A 16,957-nucleotide genomic window follows, 5' to 3' on the forward strand; every position below is an offset into this window, starting at 1 on the left:
ACCGTACCTTGCCACTGAAAACATGAGGGCCTTACTGTTCCCAAAGGCATCCCCAGACTCTGTGGTCCCCAAGGATCAGATCCCTACCGTCCAGATCACGGTGGAACCCGATGTTGTCATGGCCCAGTCCATGCACGAGTGTCGCCTGGATACCGACAACGCGGAACGTATGTCGGAAGTGTCGGAGACAACGGAGAGGAACCTCATGGCCGAAGAATTGGACTATGAGGAGGACCAAGTGGAATACGTCGAGTCGGAGCAGGAGGTCGTTCCGCCTTCCACCACCGCCCCAACTCCTACACCGACGGAAGTATCAATCCCGTCTACCTCCGCCACCCCGGACCCCATCCCAACCAGCGCCCAGGAGATGTTCCGTATGCTTGAAGCTCTTATGGTCAAGAAACTCCGTGAGACACATGAATACATCAGGACCATGGGAAGTTCCAAGGAGCCAAAAAGGATTTCGGTTAAGGACCTCCCGGCATGCTCGCACGCCAACCCCTGGAGGTATGCCGAGCATATGCCTATCGCAACGGGCAGGATCTTCGTCAGTGAGAAGGTCGGCTCGGTTGCCCTGGAAGAAGTGGAGTTCTTCCCGAGTTTTGAGGCTTATCCGGACTGTTACGTCCGGCTTCGATCCGAACCTGCCTCTAAAGAAGAGACCGAACCTAAGGAGGTGATAGTGTTCGATCTCCCGAAGGCCCAGGCTATGCTGGCCAATGCTTTTAAAAGTAGGGGTTTTACCTGCTCAAAGCTTCCGTCGCTGAGCATGAAGCACCCTACCTACGTTGCACCTGATGATGCGATTCTCCCCTTCATGGAAAAGGCCTTCGCTGCGGTACACAAGGCAGTGGAAGAGGGGAAACCTTGCCCTGCACTGGAGGAGCGCAGACCTTTCTCCCTGGTTACTCCCCCCGATGTTCGACACTGGAAGGATATCCAGCATACCTTCGTGGTGGGAAAACTAGATCCTGACGTTGCTGGACGTCAGTTTAACGATGACCTCCCGAAACTTAATGACCATCTCCTTCGTCAGGAACAAGACACGAAGGAAAGGCTTGCCGCATCCATGTCCCTCCAGGTACAGCTTGACGTCATGGCCGGTGACACTAGAGTCCCCGACCACTACATGGTGCTCGCCAAAACGCATTTGGCGACTGTAGTTAAGGACTTGTACAGCTTCATGAAGGCTCGGAGAGCCTGTCGTGAATTCGTGTTCTCAAGTGCCACAGTGAGACACGAACCCCGGAGGCTGATTTCCTCCAACATCTGGGGTAAGCACCTCTTTCCCTCTGATCTTGTGAAAGAGATTACCGACAAGGCCGCCACGGAGAACAGGAACCTTCTCCACAAGTGGGGCATGTCGAAAAAGAGGAAATCCTCTCAGGACGACGACCCTCAACCTAAGAGGAAATCCTCCAAGCCGAAACCCCAGCAACGTCAACAGAGACGGCAGTTTCCGGGACCCGCTACTCCCCAAGTGGCTGCTCAGCCACAGCAGACCTTTCAGCTGGTCACCCAACCGGTCTTGTCCCAGTCACCGGTTTTCACCCCTGCTTTCGAGCAACAGACGACTACCTTTTGTCCCAAAGGTAGAGGCTCAAGCAGAGGTGCAGGCAGAGACGCATCTCACCGTCCCTCCAGAGGCAGAGGAGGAAGGGGAGCTAGCGGCCGAGGCAGTAAACCCTCGGGACACCAGAAGCAATGAAGTGCTTCCGGTGGGAGGAAGACTCCGCCAATTCCAGGATCGTTGGACCTTCGATCCCTGGGCACACAGCATCGTCAAGAAGGGTCTAGGCTGGAGTTGGACTCAACCACCCCCAACCTTCCAGCAATTCTTCCAACAATCAACCCCCCTTCTGGAAGAATATGTCCTAGATCTCTTGAACAAGAAGGTGATAAGGAGGGTAAAGTCAACCAGGTTCCAAGGGAGACTGTTTTGCGTCCCCAAGAAGGACTCCGACGAGCTCAGAGTCATTCTAGACTTATCCCCCCTCAACAAGTTCATAGCGAACGACAAGTTCAAGATGCTGACACTTCAACAGATAAGGACCCTTCTGCCTCGAGGTTCTTACACGGTCTCCATAGACCTGGCGGATGCCTACTGGCACGTTCCAATGAACCACCACGCTTCCTCCTACCTAGGATTTCGACTCCAAAGGAAAAGCTACGCCTTCAGGGCCATGCCCTTCGGCCTCAACGTGGCCCCTCGGATCTTCACAAAGCTGGCGGACGCCATAGTACAACAGCTCCGCCTCCGAGACGTCCAGGTGATGGCCTACCTCGACGACTGGCTAGTCTGGGCTCCATCGCCCGAGGATTGTTTAAGATCCTGCAGCAAAGTCACCCAGTTCCTAGAACACCTGGGATTCAAGATAAACGCGAAGAAATCTCGCCTCTCTCCAGCTCGGAAGTTCCAATGGTTAGGAATCCAGTGGAACCTTCAGTCACACCGCCTTTCCATCCCCCAGAAGAAAAGGAAGGAAATAGCAGGGTCTGTCAAGCGACTGCTGAAATCCAAACGGATCTCAAGACGTCAGCAGGAACAAGTTCTAGGCTCTCTACAGTTCGCCTCAGTGACAAACCCAGTGCTACGTGCACAGCTAAAGGATGCCGCGGGAGTCTGGAGACGTTCTGCATCCATCGCTCGAAGAGACCTCAAGAGACGGCTCCCAAACAGACTTCGGCTGCTCTTCAAGCCGTGGTCGGAAGCAAAGGCCCTGAAAAGGTCCATCCTTCTTCAACACCCACCTCCTTCACTCAACATCCACACGGATGCTTCGCTGGAGGGTTGGGGAGGTCACTCCCACCAAAAACAGGCTCAAGGCACATGGTCTCCCCTATTCAAGACGTTTCATATCAACATCTTGGAGGCCATGGCGGTCCTTATAACGCTGAAGAAACTCTCCCCGCCTCCCTCGATCCATATTCGTCTAACCCTAGACAACTCGGTGGTAGTTCGATGTCTCAATCGCCAAGGCTCAAGATCGCCCCAGATAAATCAGGTGCTTCTGACAATCTTCCGTCTGGCAGAGAAGAAGAAATGGCACCTGTCTGCAGTTCACCTACAAGGATTCCGCAATGTGACGGCGGACGCTCTATCCCGGACAAGTCCAATAGAGTCGGAATGGTCTCTAGACGCAAGATCATTCTCCTTCATCTCTCACCAAGTCCCAGAACTTCAGATCGATCTCTTCGCAACGAGCGACAACAATCAACTTCCTCGATATGTGGCCCCGTACGAGGACCCCAAGGCAGAAGCAGTGGACGCCAAGTCACTGGATTGGAACAGATGGTCCAAGATCTACCTGTTCCCTCCCACCAACCTTCTGCTGAAAGTCCTCTCCAAGCTGAGAACCTTCAAAGGGACAGCGGCCCTAGTGGCTCCCAAGTGGCCCCGGAGCAATTGGTAACCCCTGGTCCTGGAGCTGCAGCCCACGCTGATCCCTCTCCCGGGCCCAGTTCTCTCCCAGCAAGTACAGAAGTCGACTGTCTTCGCTTCATCATCGAAAATCAGGGACCTTCATCTCATGATTTTCTCTCCCTAGCCACGAAGAAAAGGTTTGGGATCTCGAAGAAAAGTCTAGATTTCCTCGAGGAATACAAGACCGAATCCACACGACGGCAATACGAATCAGACTGGAAAAAATGGGTCTCATTCGTCAAGGCAAAAAATCCTACGGAAATCACCATTGATTTTTGCATGTCCTTCTTTATTCACCTTCATGGACAGGGCTTGGCAGCCAACACGATTTCTACTTGCAAATCGGCCTTGAATAGACCACTGATGTATGCCTTCCAGATTGATCTGTCCAACGACATCTTCAATAAACTGCCGAAAGCATGCGCTCGTTTACGCCCAGCACCCCCACCAAAACCGATCTCCTGGTCTCTGGACAAGGTGCTCCATTTTGCCTCCAACTTGGACAATGATTCGTGCCCTCTCAAGGATCTGACTCAAAAAGTTATCTTTCTTTTTGCTCTTGCCTCAGGAGCCCGAGTCAGCGAAATAGTGGCATTATCAAGGGACGAGGGCCACATTCTGTTTACAGATTCAGGGTACCTTACCCTCTTCCCGGATCCGACGTTTCTCGCCAAAAACGAATTACCCACCAAAAGATGGGGCCCTTGGAGAATATGCCCCCTGAAAGAAGATGCCTCTCTATGTCCAGTAGAGCGCCTCAAGGTCTATCTTCGTAGAACTTCGGACTTTGGTGGAGGCCAACTCTTCAAAGGAGAAACATCGGGCAGCGATCTGTCACTGAAAAAACTAAGAGCGAAAATCACCTACTTCATTCGCAGAGCGGATCCTGACAGTACACCCGCCGGTCACGATCCTAGAAAAGTTGCATCGTCTCTGAATTTCTTTCAGAGTATGGATTTCGAAAGCCTTAAGAGTTTCACAGGCTGGAAATCCTTGCGTGTTTTCTTCAAACATTATGCGAAACAAGTGCATGAAGTCAAACATTTTGTGGTAGCCACAGGTAGTGTTATGAAACCTGCACCTAACTCTGCATAGAACATTGAGTTACTTGGGACTCTAACTCCTCGGGTGCCTATGTTGACCCTCGCGTGATACGTAGTGATTTCAAAGACACTTAGTGCTTTTCATATACTGTTCTTCATCCAGGTGAAATGTCATAGTCGTCACACGAGTGCCGCATGCCTAGAGCATGATGTGTTTTAAATTAAAAGACTGACGTTCCTCTGGAACGAGTGCCTACTAATAAATTTGAAATTCCCTTTCAGATTCAAGAGCAAGTCTTTCATTACTATGTACATTATAATTTGTTGTAAATAACTTTTACATATTTATTGCATTTCATTTATATATTCTGCAATTGTGAAATAAAATTTCTATTTTATTACTTGTGCGTCTCAATCCGCTCCTACTTATACTATGAAATACACGACTGTCATAGTTTTATTATCCCCTTCCTCTTATATTCGATGAAGATTACTAAGGTTTTAACCCTTATTATATACTCACCTGTGCAATGTAATATTCCTACACGAATACTCACTTACTTCATATCTTAGAGACCAGACGATTCTCTATTAACATACAGTGCCTAACCACCACTTGTCTGCCCTTGAGAATGTTCCTATATGAATGCAAACCATTCAGTCTTGTCTCCAAGTTCTTCATGTTCTCCCAGCAAGGTGAGTAGCCCTTCGATGACCACTTTGATCTTCGGCATGGCCCGTGGGGACTTCACTGCCAGGGGGGCAGGAAGTTCTCTTCCCTACGGTTTTTCTATTAAGATTACTATGCTAACCTGTTCAAAGCCCTCGGCACTTACACTAAAAGGGGAAAATCTACCACGATACATTGATTCTCTGGTATTCTTCCATCAGGATGCCATGGCTTGAGCCCAAAAAACGGATTTTGAGCGAAGCGAAAAATCTATTTTTGGGTGAGATAGCCATGGCGTCCTGATGGACCCTCCCTGCTACTTCGTCCAGTTTTTTCAGGTCCCACCCTGCTCTGCTGTATCATGGTGATCGGCAAGCAACTGGCTTCAGGATGAGGACGGACGTGACGTCATTTAGCAATGGCGCCCGTTTGTTTACATCTCGAGTACCAAAAGTAGCCACGAACGAGATTAGCTGTGGAACGGCTCCCCAGCTATTCTCCGCCCCTACACATCGAAGTGTTATCTCTATGTAGGGTGTAGATAGCTATGTGGCGCGTTGATACATGCGTCCCCTGTTGATATACGATGTCTTAAAGGGAAACCTTTAGGATACTCGCTCCAGAAGTTAGAATTCTGTGATAACCTGTGGTTAAATTCTCTGGGAATATTTAGTACTGTAGTTATATACCCAAGGAAGCTACCAAAAAGGAACCTTCCATCAGGACGCCATGGCTATCTCACCCAAAAATAGATTTTTCGCTTCGCTCAAAATCCGTTTTATATAAAAATAGGGCCTGATTTTATTGTCCACAATACACAACTTTCATAAATGATCTTTAAACCTTCCTACCACAGTTTAATCTATAAAATTATCCAATTTACCACGTGAAGCTCCCACAGTTTCCATCAAATTTTACCTCACAATTTAGTTACACACATGCACTTATTACAATATGGGCTAATCAGTTAAAAACATAAAATGAACATTTTCTAAATTAAAAAGACTAGGCCTACAACCGACTTACAGGCAACTCTCATTGGCACTGCATTAACATCCTTATCTGACCCCGGGCATAGCCTAGCCTAAGACCAGTCAATTGAAAAGGCTTGCTTTTGGCTAGGGTATATATAGCCAATTAAGATTTTCTATAAGGATAAACTATGACTTACTCGAAGATTGATGACTAAGATGAGGAGCTGGTCTTCTACGTTTGAACAGGCATGGGTTTTTTTTTTTTTGGAGTGTCTTTCGAAGAGATTTTCAATTATTTATCACTACACCTAACCTGACGTATGTCATCTTATCACTTCAAGAACCTTGCTACTGTAGGCCTATTATCATTACCTTAATCAAAATAAAAATTGCAAATAGTGATTTGTCTTTCTGTAGTGTAATTATATGCATACGTGGTGCGTAACTAATATGCATTAAAACTCGAACCTTTGATCAGTTAAATCTAGGAAAAAATTTTACCAAAACAAAGATATTCAACAGGGTAGGCCTACACATCGATAGTTCAAATTAATCGACTGACTACCGTCAAATGAAGCCAACTTCTGGAATTATGCTATAAATTTAGAACTGTAGCTGATTGGATAAGCTTAAACAGAAGAACCAATATAAAACGACCCAATGTGAAAAAAAATATAGTCTGATTTTCTTATCAACACTAAATAACTTTCATTAGTGAACTAAACGTTCTGCACCATTTCTTTGTAACCTTCGAATATTAAACTACATCGGAGAACGAAAGAAAAAAAATAACGGAATGCATGGAAGTGAAGAAACTATTTCATTACAGAGAAAATGCAGGATCATCAAGACCACAATTTGTCATAAGGAGAGGCGCTGTGTAAGCTTCAACAATTAGCGTGCTTTGAATAAGAGATGATATTCATGAACTGACAAATCTGGCCTGTAAAAATGTAATCGTAAGCGGTGTGGCTATTATGTGAAGTACGGTTTAATCTATAACATCGTCTAATTCACTGCGCGAAGCGCACACAGTATCCATCAAATTTTACCTTACAATTTGGTTATACACATGCACTTATTGTAAAATGGGCTTATCAGTTACCAAGATAAAATGAAAATTTACTAAAAAGACTAGGCCTACAAGCCACTTACAGGCAACAGTTGGTTTTTACTAGTAAAGGTTTCCCCGTCCGTAAATATAATAATACCCAACAGTCTTGGCCCCTGGCATAGCCAAGCCTAAGACCAGTCAGATAAAGGCTTGCTATGAACTATGATACTAATAGCTTCTTAAGATTTTATTTTATGATAAACTATGACTTACTCGAAGATTGATAATAAAGATGAGGAGCTGTCTTCCACGTTTAAACAGGCCTATGGGTGTTCTTTTTCAAGTGTCTTCTGAAGAGATTTTCAGTTATTTAACACCAAGCTGCACTTTGATTGACTTGACCATAAGCTCCAATTTGAAATATGAGCTAGTTTTGGAAAACGTATAAACTACAAGATAAGAAATAAACCTATTTACGAAGTCGAACACAAAACACAAACAGACTGAACACTGTGGAGATTGGAGACGGGTAGTGGTCGAGTCAACTGGAACCGCTCTTTACAGTAATAAATAAAACTACAGTACTTCAGTATTCATTAAACTTTTTAGAAATTTCTGTACCTACAACCTAGAAAAAGAACATTGAATATTTTTATCATTCACTATTATTCTATTCAATGATAACCATATGATGATATTGTTAATTTCTAATACAATTCTCCTTACATTTCACAATCAGTGGAGACGAGCAGAGTCAACTGAAACCGTTCTTTACAGTAATAAATAAAAATACTTCAATAATCATTAATTTTTTTAGTAATTTCTGTACGTATGATATAGAAAAATAAAATTGACGATCTTTATAATTAATTATCAATTTATTCATTGATAACCATATGATGATATCCCTAAATTTTAATTTACAGTAATAAATAAAAATACTCCAATAATCATTAAATTTTCTAGTAATTTCTGTACGTATGATATACAAAAATAAAATTGACGATTTTTATAATTAATTATCAATTTATTCATTGCTAACCATATGATGATATCCCAATTTTAATACAATTTTCCTAATATTTCAGTGCATTCAATAATTTTTTAGGCTTTGTGTACCTTCACATGCATGTGTGTAAATGTCTTGGTAAAATAAAACCTGTATTTACATACTTTATTGACTACCCTATCTTCTACATACCGATTTTTTTCCCAAATTTTTCAAAATTAGTATCTTCTCTTAAAATTTTCTACTTATGCACTGGAAGCTGCCTATAGCTATCCTATGTTATTTTATAAACAGGATTAAATAATCCAAAATCACCAAGGTCCATTTTTTTTTTCAAAATAGCTACGCCATTCGATTGAATTTCTATATCATATATATATATATATATATATATATATATATATATATATATATATATATATATATATATATATATACATATATATATATATATATATATATATATATATATATATATATATATATATATATATATATATATATATATATATATATATATATATATATATATATATATATATATATATATACATACATATAAATATATATATATATATATATATATATATATATATATATATATATATATACATATATATATATATATATATATATATATATATATATATATATACATATATATATATATATATATATATATATATATATATATATATATATATATATATATATATATATATACATATATATATATATATATATATATATATATATATATATATATATATATATATATATATACATATATATATATATATATATATATATATATATACATATATATATATATATATATATATATATATATATATATATATATATATATATATATATATATATATACATATATATATATATATATATATACATATATATATATATATATATATATATATATATATATATATATATATATATACATATATATATATATATATATATATATATATATATACATATATATATATATACATATATATATATATATATACATATATATATACATATATATATATATATATATATATATATATATATATATATATACATATATATATATATATATATATATATATATATATATATATATATATATATATACATATATATATATATACATATATACATATATACATATATATATATATATATATATATATATATATATATATATATATATATATATATATATATATATATATATATATATATAGAAATTATATCAGTTGACACATGACGAGCATAAAATATGTGTAGGCTAATAACCAGTAAAATTAAAATTTAATAAATTAATTGGAGTTTGTATAGAACTTTCAAATTACCAATATAAACAAAAGTACAAACTCCAGTCAAGCCTTTTCACTTTACATTTCTATACTCGACACACACGCACCCACCCACGCATACAAACACACACACACACACACACACACACACACACACACAAACACACACACACACACAGCCTTTGCAAAATTCTCATTTCAAATCAACAAAGCTCTTAGCGATCCATATTTATCCAGGATAAACAAATTTGATAATGTGGGAGTCATAGAGTACCGATTGCTGTCTTCAAAGGGCCCCGCAATGCAGAAAGAGATATTACGACCTTTGCTTATTCGGGATCTGTTTCGAAAGTTCATTTTGTTGTTGGATTCAGGTGACCTTTAAGCAAGTTCCGGTTTTTTTTTATGATTAGCTGGTAATAAGGAGAATAAAGGGAGAGGAGAATAATTAGTGAGAATGAAGGAAGAGGAGATTGATAAGTGAGAATAAAGGGAGAGGAGAATAAGTGAGAGCAAAGGGAGAGGAGAATAAGTGAGAATAAAGGAAAAGGAGAATAAAGGGAGGTGAGAATAAAAAGAGGAGAATAAGAAGGGAGAGGAGAATAATAAGTGAGAGTAAAGGGAGAGGAGAATAAAGGGAGAGGAGAATAAGAAGGGAGAGGAGAATAAGAAGGGAGAGTAAAGGGAGAGGAGAATAATAAGTGAGAGTAAAGGGAGAGGAGAATAAGAAGTGAGAATAAAGGGAGAGGAGAATAAAGGTAGGGAAGAATAAGAAGTGAGAATAAAGGGAGAGAAATAAGAAGTGAGAATAAAGGAAGAGAAGAATTAGAAGTGAGAATAAAGGGAGAGGAGAATAAAGGTAGGGGACAATAAAAGTGAGAATAAAGAGAGGACACTAAAGGGAGAGGGCGATAAGAACTGAAAATAAGGGGAGAGGAGAATAAAGGGAGATGAGAATAAAAGGAGAGGAGAATAAAGGAAGAGGAGAATAATAAGTGAGAGTAAAGGGAGAGGAGAATAAGAAGTTAGAATAAAGGAAGAAGAGAATAAGAAGTGATAATAAACGGAGAGGAGAATGAAGGTAGGGGAGAATAAAGAGAGGACACTAAAAGGAGAGGAGGATAAGAAGTGAGAATAAGGGAAGAGGAGAATAAAGGGAGATGAGAATAAGAGGAGAGGAGGATAAGGGAAGAGGAGAATAATAAGTGAGAGTAAAGGGAGAGGAGAATAAGAAGTTAGAATAAAGGGAGAGGAGAATAAAAGGTAGGGGAGAATAAAAGTGAGCATAAAGAGAGGACACTAAAGGGAAAGGAGGATAAGAAGTGAGAATAAAGGAAGAGGAGAATGAAGGTAGGAGAGAATAAAAGTGAAAATAAAGAGAGGACACCTAAAGGGAGAGGAGAATAAGAAGTTATAATAAAGGGAGAGGAGAATAAGAAGTGAGAATAAAGGGAGAGGAGAATAATAAGTGAGAATAAAGGAACGGAAGAATAAGTGAAAACGTGATATATTAAAGGACTGATATTACGAACAACTACAAACTTTATTTGTGTTATTGTTATTATTATTATTATTGTTGTTGTTGTTGTTGCTGTATTAGGTAAGCTACAATCCTAGTTGTAAAAGCAGGATGCTGTAAGTCCAAGGGCTCCAACAGGGAAAAAATAGTCCAGTAAGGAAAGGAAACAAGAAAATAAAATAGTGTGCCTGAGTGTACCCTCAAGCGGAAGAACTCTTAACGAGATGCTCACCATAGCTAAAGAATCTCTTCTACCCTTACCAAGTGGAACTAGCTACTGAACGCTTTATGTGATTTACTATGATCATTATTAAAGACCAGACTGTGACCCTAATTATGTATTTTATTTGTCTCTTCTTTCGTAATTAGGATCACATTTTGGTCTTTAATGATGATCATAGTAAATCGTATAAATCGTTCAGTAGCTAGTTCAACTTGGTAAGGGTAGACGAGATTCTTTAGCTATGGTGAGCATGTCATATGGTCTAAGGATTAAGAGTTCTTTTGCTTGAGGGTACACTCAGGCACACTATTTTGTTTTCTCGTTTCCTTTCCTTACTGGACTATTTTCCCTGATTGATAAGAGGAGGAATAAAACTTATGGATATTGTGTGATATTGAAAGTCACGTAGTTAAGGCATTTTTCGATTTATTAAAGATTCTAACGAACATTTAAAGGTTTAAACTTAAGTTTAAAGGCCACTCATGAATGGCAGAGACAAGGGACAGTGACATGGCCCTATCAAGCCAGACAATGCCATAGAGACTGACCAAATATACATATGATCAGCACACAAGCCACCTCTCCACCCAAGCTACGACTAAGGAGTGCTGGGCAATGGTTGCTGATGACTCAGCAGATAGACCTATAGGCTCCCCAAAAGCCCCCCTCCTTAGCTCACAAGGATCGTGAGGTTGCAGCGACCAAAGAAACTAAAGACGTTACCACGTCAGACAGCACTACCCTGATTATTATTATCATTATTATTATTATTATTATTATTATTATTAGCCAAGCTACAACCCTAGTTGCTATACGCCCAAGGGCTCCAATAAGGAAAATAGCCCAGTGAGGAAAGGAAATAAGCAAATTGATAAATGAGGAGAGCAAATTAACAATAAATCATTCTAAAAACAGTAACAGCGTCAAAACAGATATGTCATATATAAACTATAAAAAAGACTTATGTCAGCCTGTTCAACATAAAAACATTTGCTGCAACTCAAAACTTTTGTTAAATTCTACTAAGATATAGATTTTAATATATCACATGTTTTTTGTCCAAAAATTTAAGCATCTGGAATTAATATTTATTAAACCCAAAAAATAAAATGTTTTTAATATGACTTTTAACAAACGTAGTCATATCCTTCTATGTCATCAGGATTCAAACATGATCTCATATATTTAAGGTCACAACGTCAACCCATCTTTGTTATCTTCTGCACTAGGGGAGGAGTCCTCCAGGGTGTTACTGCGCATGCCCAGTTCCCGACAGTCCACGAAGCTCAAGGTTAGGTCACTTGATGAGTTAGTGACCCGGAAGAGGTTAACTACTGCTTTGTTATATCAAAGGTTATCTCTGTTCACGCAAATCCAAACGCATAAAATACGTGAATATCTTCACTTTAATTTTATGTAAATTTAAATAAAAATGCTAATACAACTGACGTGGGCAATAAAGAAGACAGAAGAGAAGAAGATGAATGTGGCAGAGGTGAGAATGTTGAGATGGATGTGTTGGGTGACAAGAAGAGAGAAGATACGGAATGAGGTAATTAAGGGTACCACAGGAGCTAGAAAACTATCAGATAAGATCCAAAAAAGTAGACTGAGGTGGCACGGTCATGTCATGAGAAGAGATGAACAGTATATTGGGAGGAGAGTAATGGAAATGGAGGTTCGGGGAACGAGGAGGAGAGGGAGACCAAAGCGAAGGTGGATGGACTGTATCAAGGCTGACCTTCGATCAAAGGGATTAACCGGTGATGAAGTGTGGGACAGAGGCAGATGGAGAAAGCTGACCAGAAACATCGACCCCACATAGAAGTGGGAAAAAGATGTAGACAAAGAAGAAGATAATACAACTATGAATTATTGTATAGCAAAAGTCAGTAGGAAGTAATGAAATATTTTAGTGTTTATAGTTTTCTTGCATTTTAATACAACTTCTTCAGGGTACAATACATATATGTATTGTGCCCTAAAGAAGTGTGTATTAAAATACACGAAAGAGCTAGGTACTAAAACATTTCTTTACTTCCCACTGGTATAATGATTAAAATAACTATGATTATTAAAACTATTAAAATTGTTATTACAAAAATAATCATTAAAATTGAAAATATTATTATAAAAATTTAAAACCATTAGTAATAAAATTATCAAGAGTTTTAAAATTATTATCATTAAATTCATGAAAATTATCGTTATTAAAATTACTATTGTTAAAATTATAATTATTATAATTATTGTCATTAGATTCATGAAATTATTATCAAAATTATTACAATTATTATTAAAATTATTATTATTATTATTATTATTATTATTATTATTATTATTATTATTATTATTATAATTATTATTATTATTTCTATTTTTATTTTTATTTTTCGTTATCAAAAATACTATTTTTGTTATATATAATAAGTCACGTAATTCTCATAACAGTAAAGCACTATGAATTACTGTACGTTTGTTTGTTTACCACCAAATACCATTAGCCTATAGACGCTATGACGATCTTTTAAGAAAAGTCTTAAGTGTCAACATGTACAAGACTTTGCGATCCCATACCACCTCCCCAAAGGTCAAGCTCAATAATAATAATAATAATAATAATAATAATAATAATAATAATAATAATAATAATAATAATAATAATAATAATAAAAACAAATGATAATAAAGTAATAATAATAATAATAATAATAAAAATAAAATACTAATAAAAATAATAATAATAATAATAATAATAATAATAATAATAATAATAATAATAATAATAATAATAATAATAATAGTAGTAGTAGTAGTAGTAGGTTCAGTTGCACTGCTCTTATACTCTTATTGAGAAGACGGAGTATAAGATCAATGCAACTGAGGCAGCCACTATTTTCAACAAAACTTGCCTTAAAGAGGGTCTACTACCCAAATAATAATAATAATAATAATAATAATAATAATAATAATAATAATAATAATAATAATAATAATAATAATAATTATTATTATTATTATTATTATTATTATTATTATTATTATTATTATTATCAGCTAAAATATAACCCTAATTGGAAAAGCATAATGCTATAAGCCCAAGGGCTCCAACAGGGAAAAATAGCCCTGTGAGGAAAGGAAACAAGGAACTAAAGTAAAGTGGCTGACATTTGAAACGCGATAGTTTGAATGATAATAAAAGAGATTACTATGAAATGCTTTAAAAAGACAAACTTTCTTAGTTTATCTCTAAAAGCAGACTTGCACCGACTCGCAGGGATGCCCTTTTAGTTCGGAAAAGTTTATTAATAACTGATTGATCGGAAGTATTTTTGTCCGAATACCATCATTGTTTACAAGTGAGATGCTACCGCTAGGGAGTTGAGGGTCCTTTGACTGGCCAGCCAGTACTACATTGGATCCTTCTCTCTGGTTACGGTTCATTTTTCCTTTGCCTATTCTTTACATAAATCTCCTCGTTCCTCATACACCTGACAACACCAAACAATTTTTCTTTACCCAAGAGGTTACTGCACAGTAATTGTTCAATGTCTACTTTCCTCTTGGTAAGGGTAGAAGAGACTCTTTAGCTATGGTAAAAAGCTCTTCGTGGAGAAAGACACTCCAAAATTAGACAATTGTTCTTTAGTCTTAGGTAGTACCATAGCCTCTGTACCATGTTCTTCCACCGTCTTGGTTTAGAGTTCTGTAGCTTGAGGGTACACTCAGGCACACTATTCTATGTGATTTTTCTTCCTCTTGTTTTGTTAAAGTTTTTATAGTTTATATAGATGTTTATTTTAATGTTGTTAGTCCTTAGAATATCTTATGTTTTCCTTGTTTTCTTTCCTCACTGGGCTATTTTCCCAATTGGAGCCCCTGGGCTTATAGCATCCTGCTTTTCCAACTAGGGTTGTAGCTTAATAATAATAATAATGATAATAATAATAATAATAATAATAATAATAATAATAATAACTTAAATTCTCCCTCAGATATCGGTGACACCTGCGAGTCGGTTCAAATCTGTTTCAGTAAAAAAAAATTGACTTTTGAATCCTGCTAGAGACCTTGATCAGTGGTAGCTGGTTTGTGGCCAAGTCTTATAATCTCATTTTGTTACACAACCGTTTCTACAGGATTAGCATTAAAAGTCACCTACATAGAATCTATTTATTCCGCTCATTTTTTTTTTCAATAAGTCCTTTCTACAGAGCTAGGAAGTCTGGCAGTTGGAAAAAAAAAATACTTTTAATCGGTTGTCGTTGCCTGATTGGCAACGTCTCTGCTTGGAGTTTGCCAGTCGGGGGTTCAATTCCCGCTCAGACTCGTTAGTGCCATTAGTGTCTGCAACCTTACCATCCTTGTGCAGCTAAGGTTGGGTGGGGGGTTTCGGGGAGCCTATGGGTTTATCTGCTGAGTCATCAGCAGCCATTGCCTGGCCCACTGTCATAGCTTGGGTGGAAAGGAGGCTTGTGCGTTGATCATATGATATGTGTTCCGTCTCTAGGGCATTGTCCTGCTTGATAGGGCAATGCCACTGTCCATTGCCTCTGCCATTCATGAGTGGACTTGAAACCTTTAAACCTTTAAATTCTCCGAAATAATTTACTTTTCTCAGCCGTATTTCAGTAAAATACAGGTGACCGTAATTTTTACCCTACTTTGTTATTATCCATTACTGGTTGGTGGCCGTAATGAGACTCATTAACGTCAATATATCTTTTTTTAAAACGGTAAATGCTTGGCAACATTTATTCCAGGATTTTTCCCTTTTTTTTACGGGAAATTTTTTAAATCTAACATTTGAAAATATATTTCAGAAGATTGGCTGTGTACTGATTAGGAAGATCGTTTGGCAAAGGGAATAGGCCACTCATCCATTCATGATTTTACTTAACCAATCTCTGAGAGAGGGGAAGAGATTAAAGCGAGACAAGGCAACTGTGTCCATAAAAAAAGCATTCTTCGTTATCCCTGGAAATCAGAAAGTTGTTCAAGTGTCGCAAGGCGTTGCTCAAGATGCTTCTTGTCGTATGCTCATTCTTGGTTTGGTTTTTATGCTTTATTGCGATGCTTAAATTCCCCCTGGGTTCCGGTATGCGAGGACACAGTTTCCCCAACGACTGAGGAAATATACTTTCGGGATAAAATGGGATTTCTGGGGGGAATTCTTGAGGGGATATTACTATTACTATTACTTTTACTATTACTATTACTATTACTATTGCTATTATCATAATCATTATCATTATCGTTATTATTATTATTATCATTATTACTATTAATATTACTATTATTATTATTATTATTATTATTATTATTATTATTATTATTATTATTACTTCTATTTTCATTTTTGTTATTGTTATTGTTAATGTTATTGTTATTATCATTATTATTACTTGCTAATCTACAACCCTAGTTGGAAAAGCATCATGCTATAAGCCCAAGGGCTCCAACAGGGAAAATAGCCTAGTGAGGAAAGTAAATAAAGAAAACTACAAGAAAAGTTTAAGAACAATAATAACATTAAAGTAAATCTTTCATATATAAACTGTAATAACTTGAAAATAGCAAAAGGATAGAAACTTCAAAATAAATAGTGGAAGAGAAATAAGATAGAATAGTGTGCCCGAGTGTACCCTCAAGCAAGAGATCTCTAACCCAAGACAGTTGAAGACCATGGTACAGAGGCTATACTAATTGCTAT

Source organism: Palaemon carinicauda, chromosome 21 (assembly GCF_036898095.1).
Source record: "Palaemon carinicauda isolate YSFRI2023 chromosome 21, ASM3689809v2, whole genome shotgun sequence".
NCBI lineage: Eukaryota > Metazoa > Arthropoda > Malacostraca > Decapoda > Palaemonidae > Palaemon > Palaemon carinicauda.